Below are 11,376 nucleotides of genomic sequence, written 5' to 3'. Positions count from 1 at the left end.
GCGAATTGCATCATCGCAGTGTCACTGGAACTTTTCAGCGCTGTGTTTCCTCTGAGGAAGGTCAAGCAATTTTACGTGAGATTCACGAGGGGGATTGTGGCCATCATGCCGGCTCAAAATCCCTTGTGGCCAAGGCTTTTCGTCATGGTTTTTATTGGTTTACGGCTCATGCTGACGCAGAGGACTTAGTCAGTATATGTGACGGTTGTCAGAAGTTCTCAAGCCGTGCTCACGTGCCGGCTCAAGAGTTGAGGATGATTCAAATGACTTGGCCGTTTGCAGTCTAGGGGCTTGATATGGTAGGGCCTTTCAAAAGGTCCAAGGATAAGAAGACCCACCTCTTGGTGGCGGTTGACAAGTTCACAAAGTGGGTTGAGGCAGAGCCCGTTAGTAAGTGTGATGTAGCCACGGCGGTTCAGTTCATGAAAAAGGTGATATTTCGCTTTGGTTTTCCACACAGCATTATAACAGACAATGGTACCAATCTGTCTAAAGGCGCCATGGAGGAGTTTTGTCAACGAGAGCATATTCGGCTTGATGTTTCATCAGTGGCTCACCCTCAATCCAATGGTCAAGCTGAGAGAGCCAATCAGGAAATCTTGAAGGGCATCATGTCCCGGCTTTTGGTCCCTTTGCAATGGATGCCGGGTTGTTGGGTGGAGGAATTACCCTCCGTGTTATGGAGCATCAATACTACTCCTAACAGGTCTACGGGTTACACGCCTTTCTTCATGGTTTATGGAGCGGAGGCGGTCCTCCCTAGCGACATCCGTCATGACTCGCCTCGAGTGACGGCTTATGTCGAGGCGGATAATGAGTAGGCGCGTCAAGATGCTCTTGACTTGTTGGACGAACAACGCGACGTAGCAGCAGCTCGCTCGGCGATTTACCAACAAGACCTGCGCCGCCACCACAACCACCGGGTTAAGTCCAGGGTCTTTCAGGAAGGTGATCTGGTGCTCCGGCTCATCCAGGATCAAACAGACGCACACAAGTTATCCCCACCTTGGGAAGGGCCCTTTGTGGTCAGCAAGAACTTGCACAACGGGTCATACTACCTTATCGATGTTCGGGAGCACAAAGATTCACGTAAGTCGGAGGAGGAGACCCGCCGGCCGTGGAAAATAGCTCAGCTTCAGCCTTATTACATTTGAGCCATTGGCTCTCATAATGTATATATTTCTATAGCCATGTATATATTGTGATAAATAATAAAGCAGGGCCTCTGTCCCTTTTTCCTCCAAAGGTAAATGTGTCATTGTTATTTTCATTGCAACATTACATGGTCACTTGGAGGTTGATCCGGCTTATGATTGTATTCGAATCTAGCCGTTAAAAATATGATCACTTGGGGGCTTCCTGTTCAAACATAGGTCGTATCCGAACCAAAGAGAACATAGCTGTCGATACCCACTTGATTGGCATATTGCCGAGCTCATTGGGGAGTTTTTCTTGATCATATTTGAATCATAGCTCAACCCCCTTTGGGAACCGACGTGCATCGTATTTGAATCAGCGTCGTTAAACAACTCTCAAGGTCATTTGGGGGCTTCCTGTTCAAACATGGGTCGTATTCGAACCAAAGAGAACATAGCTGTCGGTACCCTCTTGATCGGCAATGCCAAAGCCACTGGGGGCTATATGATCGTATTCGAATCTTAGCTTAACCCCTTTGGAACGGTTCTCTGGTCGTATTCGAATCAGAAGCCTCCAGATTTTTGACATCTTTTTGTTGCAAACAAGTTCTTTTGATCATATCAAAAGTATTCAAGGGTGGTTCTAATTCCACTGGCTTAACCTTGATTAATAATGTTGATGGCACATAATAAGTATTATAAGTGCTGGTGAGCCGGAGTTCTCAACCTCATTATTCGGGCTACATAAACCGGAAGTGTATTTGAAAGGCTCGCAGGTATGCTATTATGGTATCTCGAAGATATAATTGAGAGCTAGTTTATTATGACTTTGATTCATATTCCGGGTTATATGACTCTTCGTGTGGTAAGCCGCCTAGAGACTTGTGATTTGTTTTCTATGCAGGACAATTAAACACAGCTATTTAAACTTAAGGAAAGCAGAGGATCAAACATAACCTGGAAGAATATAAAAGAGCAGTTTAAATGAAGTTAAGCACTACACACGTGCACGATGGCACGACAAAATTAAGCATTCGTCCTACTCTATTACATGACTCCTCGAGTCTGAAAGGTGAGGCATCGTCTTTTAAGACATCATATGAGCCGCCTGCGAGATCAAGGGTGTTGTTGGCCTGAGGTTTCTGGGTCATCCCTCTCCGCTCCTCCGGCTGTGTCCATGACCTGGAAGGTTGATGATTTCTAGTCAATGCCACTCAAGGCTTCAAATTGAGCCTCATCATCAATTAACCCGGCCGGGTCAACTTCAGGGGTGAAGGTATGCTTACGAGTCGGAGGAATCAGGCTGACTGCTTCATAGCGTGGTGTTGGGATCCTCTGATTCTCCGCGTCATAGCCCGGTTGATACTTGGTAAGGTCTGTATCATTACCAATCAAGGTGGCCACCGGGCGCACGCTCTTCACACAGGCGGCGAAGTCTTTCTGGTCAAAGGGGGTGCCGTCTTCCTTCAAGCTGGGGTATCCAAGAGCGATGTCGGCCGGGTCTATCTCCGGTAGAAACGCCTTGGCCCGGCTCAGAGCGGCTATACCTCCGGCTCTTGCAGAAGCCCGTCTCAACTCTTGGAAGTGTTGAGGAAGTACGGCAAGCCGCCTGAGTACATCTGCCAGGTGAGTGGGAACCTCATTTGACAGAGCCACAACGGCTAAGGCACGCTGTGACCCGGTGTACATTTGCTCTACCAAAGTATAAACCGCCTTCAATTTGGTCAGCACATTTTGATTAAGATTGGAGCTCCTGGGGCCTGCATGACAAAGTCAGGTGAGCTGATGGCAATGGTGATACTTATGGGAAATGAACGAAGTAAACTAGTTAGAAACTTACAGAATAACTTACCGAAGATTGCGGAGACCATCTGAGATACATGGCGTTTTAAGCTAGAAAGTTCGGCGGTTCTTTCAGTAAGAGCAGCCTCCGCTTGTTCGGCCTGGCTGAGCAAGGCAGTCTTCTCATCCGCCCAGGCTTTTCTTTCTGCTTCAAACTTTTTCTTCAGTTTCTCTTGTGCCGATACACTGAATTCAAATTTGGAATTGGCCTTTTGGGCCTCACTTTCCTGGGTCTTCAGGCGGTTCCTTAGATCAAAGATTTCTGATTCAAATTTCTTACAGGCGGCCTGTTCAAATTCCGGGTTACAGTTGGGGTGATTATAATGCAACATTAAGTCCCAAGCACTTTGCAAGCAAAGACACTTGGCACTTGGGGGCTAATGTATGCTGAAAAGCTCTATTTATAGTGTCGGTTCATGAAAATAACTCCCAAGCACTTTGCAGGCAAAGGTACTTGGCACTTGGGGGCTAATGTGTAAAGTTGCTCAACTACTTGATTAAAGTAAGGAAAGAACCGGGTCAACTATGACTGTTTAAGCCGGCCCTTGAGTGTGACCAGGTAATCCGGTTTCTTGCAGTAATTATTAAGCCGGTATTAAGTCTACAACGTATTTTATCATAAGTCATAGACTTGGGGGCTGGCATGGTAAGGATAACTAGGGAGTAAGCAAGAGAGTCATACCTCAGATTTTTGCTGTATTTGCTTCACCATGTCAATTTCCAGGTCCCGGCTGTTGTGCACTTGATTAACATAGCCAGAGACAATATCTCCAATGCTCAGATTGGCATAGTCAGTGATGTCCATCCTGGCCCTGCGGCGTTCTAGAAGCTCTTCCTTGGCAGAGCATCTAGCTAACACGGTGGGTCTTCCTGGTTCGACAAACTCTGTCCGGGTGATTACAATGTCCGGATCATCTGGATGAGCCGGGCTGGGGATCTCCGGGTTATCGGAACCTTCCATGACTTGTTCATCAGATGGAGCAGTGGTGGTTTCAGGAGCTGGTGCAGTTGGTGGCTCATGAGCAGAAGCCTCAGGTTCAGTCAGGACCGACTCTTCGGCCGGCTTATTTTTCTTTGCCCTCTTGCTGGGCTTTACTTGTACACTGAAAGTCAAAGAGTTAGTGCAAAAACATGAGTAAGATAAGCACAAAGTAAGCTGATCATCATTACCCGGGTGCGGTCTTGAAGGCCGGCAAGCTAGACTGCATTGAGTCGCCGGAGGAAGGTGAAGTTCCCTGGTAGTTTGAATCAGAAGAATTGAGTGGTTGACGAGTGACGCCCGCCAAAGGATGAAAACGATATAAGTCGGAGATAACCTCAGTCCGGCGCTTCCTTGTCGCTTCGGGTAAGCCGGAGGAGAGGTCTACGTCTTTGCTAGTCCTGGTCTGCCTCCGGCTCTCATAAATCTATCGCTTCAAAAGAAATTGAGGATCTTGATAAGCTAAAGGATGTGAAAATCTTACTTTCTGGGTTAGTCTTCGAACTTTCCGTCTCGGCAAAGGCTCGGAGTCGGATGAAATTATAGTTACCTCTTCATTCACTTCATGACTTGTTCCAGTGTCCTCCTGCTGATAATCCGTGTCAATAAGATGGTTTAAAAAGGAGCCTAAAGAGACAAGAGCTACCTCTGACTCGGAGGTGTCTTCCAGACGAAGCAGGTCCGAGGCGCTAGGTTTACTCCCCTTTTTACGGGGAGCGGCTTTCCTGGCGGCTTTTTAAACTTTCCTGGCTTTCATGGCAGCTTCGTGGTCATACTTGACCTTCTAGAATTTATCATTAGCCTGTAAAATACAACAAAGGTTAGTAAGTTAAGACAAAATCGTTAAAATGGAAGGAGAAGCATTCAGGTTAATGGTTTACCGCTGGAGCCGGGTTAGTCTTGCAGAAAGGGCTTAAGCCCACTCTCCCACAATCTGCCAGGCTCTCGTTCAGAAGCGACTTGGTTGTATCATCAATGACGTCCTCATGTAAGTCGTCTGGGCTGTGTCGTAGAGGATCATCTTTCTGGCCTATGTAATCACACATCAAGCCGGGGCGGCGGCTTAAAGGAAGCACTCGCCAGGCAACCCAGACCCGGACCAGATCAATACCATTCAAGCCATTTCCCAGAAGAGCTTTGATTTTGTTGATGGTGGGTGTAAGTGGTTGACGTTCAGCTTGAGATAATTTGTCCGGCAAGGGGTGATTTGATTCCAGGCACTGGGCGCGAAAGCCGGGCAGAGGGTTCTCATCAGCCGAAGAAGTGTCCTGGCAGTAGAACCATGTCTGGTTCCAATCTTTTGGGTGGCTTGGCGGCTCAGCATAAGGAAAGAGATAATCTCTCCGTCGTTGGATTGAAATTCTGCCAAGTTCCAAGCTAGACCCGTTGGCACATTCATTCTGGCGGTTCAGGTAGAATAACTCCCTAAAGAGCAGCAAGCTGAGTTCTTCTCCGAGGTACACCTCACAGAACACTTGGAAGTTGCAGATGTTTGACACGGAATTGGGTCCGATGTCTTGAGGTCGCAGGTCAAAGAAGTGCAGGACATCTCTGAAGAATTTTGAGCAGGGAGGAGCAAAGCCCCGGTTCATGTGATCAGTAAAAATGACAACTTCCCCATCCTTGGGTTGAGGCCTCTCTTCTGACGGGTCAGGAGCACGATAGGACATGACCTCTTTCTTTGGCAGATAACCCGATTTCACGAAGTCAGCTAAGATGCTGTCGGTGCCGTTGGATCTAACCCAGTTGCAGGTGATGGGTGCTTTGGGAGCCTTAGGTGGCATTGTGAAAGATGGAAGCCTATGACAAAATAAAGTTTCCGGTTCGAATTTAAGTCGGAGGAAAATTTCAGTTCAGTATTCAAGATGGCGGCTTATGAAAGGGCCTAATGATATATGGTTAATTGTGTCAGGTTATTTAAGCCGCCGTGGATATCATGAGCAATTAAGTTATTTAATTTTATTATGAATGATCCAGAAATTTCATAAAGCATGGCTTCTTTTAAGCCGGCGATATGACCCGCCATGGTTAACAGATGCAGTTTTTGCCTAAGTGTTGCACAAACAAGTTTCACAGATTACAGGGATTATTTTGGATCAAGCGATCGTCCAGAAAAGAAAAATTTCTAGACCTAAAAACTGATACGGAGAAGTTCATCAGCTCTAAATGAGGTCTTTTTGCAAGCAAAAGGGGTCTGCTAATATGTAAAATGGGCGTGAAACGACTACCGCCGGAGTTGTGCCTTACTCTTGGATCAAAGGGAGCCGTTGTGGAAGAACTGCGAAGGAATCGCGAGGAACCACGAAGAACACCGAAGAACTTGCGAACCCTAATGTGGATCTAGTAGACGGGATGGCAAAGACTTACTAGTGCTGACGAGCAGCGGAGATGCGTCGCGGCTCTCTGGTCAAGACAGGTCGATGCAGCGGCCTTGGTTGGTGCAGACGGGATGCGCGGCGGCGGCGGAGCTCGGGCTCTGGGGTGTCAAGAGGAGGAAGACAATGGAAAGGGAGAGTGACGAAGACCTGAGGGCCGAGCCTATTTATAAGGGACGGCTGATGAGTGGGCGCGAGAAACGAGGAGGCTGAAGACATGATTATCCAGCTGCAGAGGCGCCTCGATTTTTGGGATAGTTATTAAGATAAGGATCCGTTGAGATACGTTGGACGGAACGTGCATTAATGGCGGATGACATCACGGCGGGTTACCAAGAATCCAGAAGATGACGTCATGGCGGGTTATGACCTTCGCACAAGCAGAAGCCGGAAGATTTTCTCTTAAGGTATTGAAGATTGACATGAACCGGTTCAAATCAATCTGGGCCTAATGTTGGGGATATAACTACTGGTGTCACCCGCCCAGGAGGGGCCGGTTACATTGAGACGATCATCGCATGAAGCCCAGAGTCAAGCTTGAAGATGGCGGGTCAGTAATGGGCTTAAGGCCCGGATGCGGCTTAAGGCCCATAGTGGTAAACCGGCGTAAGGCATGACTTGTAGTGTAAGGCAAGAATAGTTAAGAGTCCGAGCCGGACGCTGTTTATAAGCCGGCCGGGACTCTGAGAGCCACTGGGCGTTAACCTCTCTATATAAAGCGGCGACCCGGCGGCGGTTCAGGACAAGGAAGATCAGATCGATAGCCAGGCAGAGCGGTTTAGCTCCTGCTCATCGAAACCCTAAGTAATACCACCTCAACTGGAAGTAGGCTTTTACCATCAATGTAAGGGGCCGAACCAGTATAATCTTTGTGTCCTTTGTCCCGTTTAACCCCTTTAAGCTTCCTAGCGGCAATGGCTCCACGACTAAGTCCTTGCTCGAGGACATCTGCCGTGACAATTCCACGACAGGACCCGGAAACCCGAAGAGGTTCGCTGTCATTGGTGCAAACCTGGACAGTAAATAGGAAGGCGAGCTCGTCGACTTCCTCCGTGAGAATCGAGACATCTTTGCATGGTCCCCAAAGGACATGCCGGGTGTTCCGAAGGATTTCGCCGAGCACAAGCTACACGTCCGAGCGGACGTGAAACCAATCAAGCAGCCTCTCCGCCGACTGTCGGAGGAGAAGAGAAGGATCGTAGGAGAAGAGATAGCCCGGCTCCTGGCCGCCGGCTTCATTATGGAGGTGTTTTTTCCAGAGTGGCTTGCCAACCCGGTCTTGGTGTTGAAGAAGAACAACAAATGGCATATGTGTATAGATTACACCAGCCTCAACAAAGCCTGCCCCAAAGATCCATTTTCCCTACCACGGATTGATCAAGTGATAGACTCCACAGCCGGATGCGAGCTGTTGTGTTTCTTGGATGCATACTCAGGATACCACCAGATCAATGTCACGACCGGATTTTCGGGATGTTAATTCTCCAGAAAATGGCCGCTGTGCTCACCAGCCCCAGGATTACTGTTAGCTGATGAGGCACAACTTGATACAAGAAAATCAAAGCAAGTACAAAAAAATATGTAGTACAAGACCATTGTGGCCTAGGAGTACAACATTTGGTTTCTAGTGGTTGAGGGCGGAAGCGGTTGGATACATCTGCGTCTATGGGACTCCATTTCCCACAAGAACAGCTGACCAGGATAACTCCTATCTTCGCGAGGCTGCAGACAACACTGCGTAGGCTCCGGGGCCGTCGTCGTAACACTCTGCTCCGTGCAAGAAAAATCTGGCCAAGACAATAGCCAGGGACAAGCCAGTGAGTACGTTTGAATGTACTCGCAAAACATCAAGAACACGGGTATAATATATCAAGGGAAATCAAGTTCCGAGAATATTCTATGATCATAACGTCAGTCACGTGATAAACAAAATATGCATGATGCACGCATGTGGGTAATAATAACCAAAAATAAAATACTGGGTGCCAAACGAGGGTCTGAATGACTCCTCGAGAGGAAGCTGCAGGAATAATAATGCCGCAGTCGGGCGTCGGGGCGACACCACATAAAGGGCTTATAACAGGAAATAAAAGACAGTGCGTGCCACAGTCGGGCGTCTAGGCGACACCACATAAAGGGCTTATAACAGAAAATATAAGACAGTGCATGCCATAGTCGGGCGTCTAGGCGACACCACATAAAGGGCTTATAACAGGAAATAAAAGACAGTGCGTGCCACAGTCGGGCGTCTAGGCGACACCACATAAAGGGCTTATAACAGAAATAATAGTAATGGGTATCCAGGAGGTAGAACCATCCCAGGGATACTCGAAAATACAAATAAGGTAAATGGTTAGTCCACAATCATAATGATCATAATCCACATATGTCACAGTTCATAATCAAGGTTCTGGTTTAGCAGTTTTCCTCCGAAGACCGACACTAAGACCGACACTTGACCTATCCCAGACTGTAGTCCTTAACCATGGACACGGCTATTCGAATAGATGTATAATCTCTGCAGAGGGTGTACTCTTTACCCACGGGTAACGGAATTCTTTAGTCCATCGGGACTAATTCCGTCTACGGTCTTTTAATTGAGAACACGCCTGACCTGCACACACCAGCTTAACTTACCGGTGTCTGGAATCACCCACGACACCTGTCAAGCGAAACTCTAAGTGGGGAGGCTACAACCTCGACGTAGCATGGGATCACAAAAATTTATACCGCGCGCAAACTAGGGGAGCTACCCCTTCGGCTACAACCGAAACACCCATGCCCCCGGACCGGATGACTGGCTTTAATCCATGGCCATGGGACCCTCATCCCGGCCTCTCTGTACGGTGTGTGCTAGGACGGGGTTGACAACTTACTGAACCGTACCCTCCCTATGGCAGGGACAAGTGGTAGTACCAGGCAAGTATGGGGGTTACTGGACAAGACTCGATCTAAGGCCGACTCAGGAGGTTCAAGTGTTCCCTGCATGATTAGCATGACAAAAGTATTTCCATTAACAGGTAGACTCATCACTCGTCAAGCCTCACGATGCCATACCGGACATACTCGTCCCGACGAGGTACTAGGGACAAGCCCGTGTCTACCCAAGACTACGACTTTCCCGACTTCCTTCTGGTATACAAGGGGAGCTTACGAGGATGAATACCATCACCAACATATCCATTATCACAGCAAAGAAAAACTCCACCAAGCACTTATGCATATGACTTTTATCGTCACATAAAATAGCGTATGCTCCAAGTCAAGTTGCTGTTGTAAACGCATCAACAACATCCAAAAATATTAACCAGGGTTCAGGCTGCTTGCCTTCAAGTGTATGCATGTGGGGGTGCACTTTTGAAGGTTGCCTTCCCTCCAAAAATCCTATTTTGAGAAATATTCAAATAACACACATTTCAAAAACAGAACAAAAAGTTGTCTCAAATATTTTTGAAATAAATCTTAAAATAAACTAGATGAAATTTGAGGGAGGTAGGGAAAAGAATCAACTCATTTGGAGTTTTATTTTAAAAGTAATAGCCAGTCAAACATCAGTCAAAGTTCTGTTTTATTTAAAATCAGAAAAAGGAAAACGCTTCGGGGAAGAATACGTTTTCAAAGCAAAGGTGACGTACTCAGGTCTTTGCGCTATCACTTAAACAGAGAGTGCGGTCGCGCGGGTCACTGACAGTGGGTCCCGAGGGCCCACTGGTCAGGTTTGACTGGTCTCCCTCTCCCTCCTTTCTCTGTGCCCGAACGGTGGCGGGGCTCCGGCGATCGCCGGCGACGAACGGCGGCTCCTCGAGGGCATCTGAGGGCAGGGATGGGTTGGCCAGACCGAGGCGGTCCTCTCGGTGGGCGTTAGGCAGGTGGGGACGGAGGAGGTCACCGGCGGCGAGCTTCGCGGCGGAGGGGGCTACGGTGGTGAAGTGATATTTGGGTTCCGGTGGTCCTTGGTCGAGCCTGAGGCGCTGGGCAGCTCTGCAAGACAACAGGGGAGTTCTTGGTGGCGTTGGATTGGTGGGGGAAGCTCCGGTTGCGACGAACGGCACTGGATTGCGGCGGCGACCGAGCGGGCCGGAGACGAGGAAGAAAGGACTTTCTCGTCGATTGCTGGCTGTGGGAGGGCTATGGTGGTGGCCTGGGGTTGCTTGAGTGATCGGTTGAGCTCGGGGTCCCTTTAAATAGGCGCTCGAGGCTGGCTCCCACGGTGGCCGAGGATAAGATCGCCGGCGACCACTTTTCTGTAGTAGCAGGGCATCGTGGCGGCGACGAAAGCGTGCCGACGAGCAAGTGGATGAGCACGGGCTTTTCCCCGGGGCAGCTGGCGCGCGCGGGTGCCTTGGGCGTCGCCGTCCATGGCAATGCCCGCTGCCGACGCCGGCGTGCCGCCAAGGCGGCGCTGTAGGGCGCCAGGGAGAGCTTGGAGGGTACTGGAGAGAGGGCGAGTGCTTGGCGTGGTTCAGCAGGCGAGCAGGGGTCAGAGATGGGACGCGACGAGGGTGGCAGTGCGGCACGGCGACCCAGTGCGCGCGCGCGCAAAACGTGCGCTCTGGGCGCGTCCAGAGCACGCACGGCAGGTGCTCGACGGAATGCCAGCGCGCTCTAGAGAGCTTGGGTGAGGCTGGCAGCTAACAGGCCAGGGTTAGCGGCAGCTAGGATGTTAGTGGACATGCTGGAAGGGTCAGGGGCTCATGTCCACAATGCAAACCAGAGGATATGCCAAAATTGTTCCTGCACACAGGGTGTTCGACAGAATGCCATGGGCAACTAGGCAATTCTTGGGGTGGCCAAACTCTCCAGATCAGGGTCTCTTTAGATGCAGAAGATGATGGCAAGATTACTTGGGCAAAACCAGAAACTTGTTAGTGCAAGTTTTGCAAAACTCCAGTTTTGGACAGAAAGAAAAAGGGTTTATTGCATGCACTTGAAAACCTCCAATGATTCCACTCTCCTGGACTTAAGGGTTTTGAAGGGAGGGCTACAAGTAGGAAAAAGCTCAGGGCCACTAGGGCAAAATAAAATAAGGTTGCAGTACAAATCA

This window comes from Aegilops tauschii, chromosome 6, assembly GCF_002575655.3.
Source record: "Aegilops tauschii subsp. strangulata cultivar AL8/78 chromosome 6, Aet v6.0, whole genome shotgun sequence".
NCBI lineage: Eukaryota > Viridiplantae > Streptophyta > Magnoliopsida > Poales > Poaceae > Aegilops > Aegilops tauschii.
Note: the sequence above shows the minus strand (reverse complement) of the source record.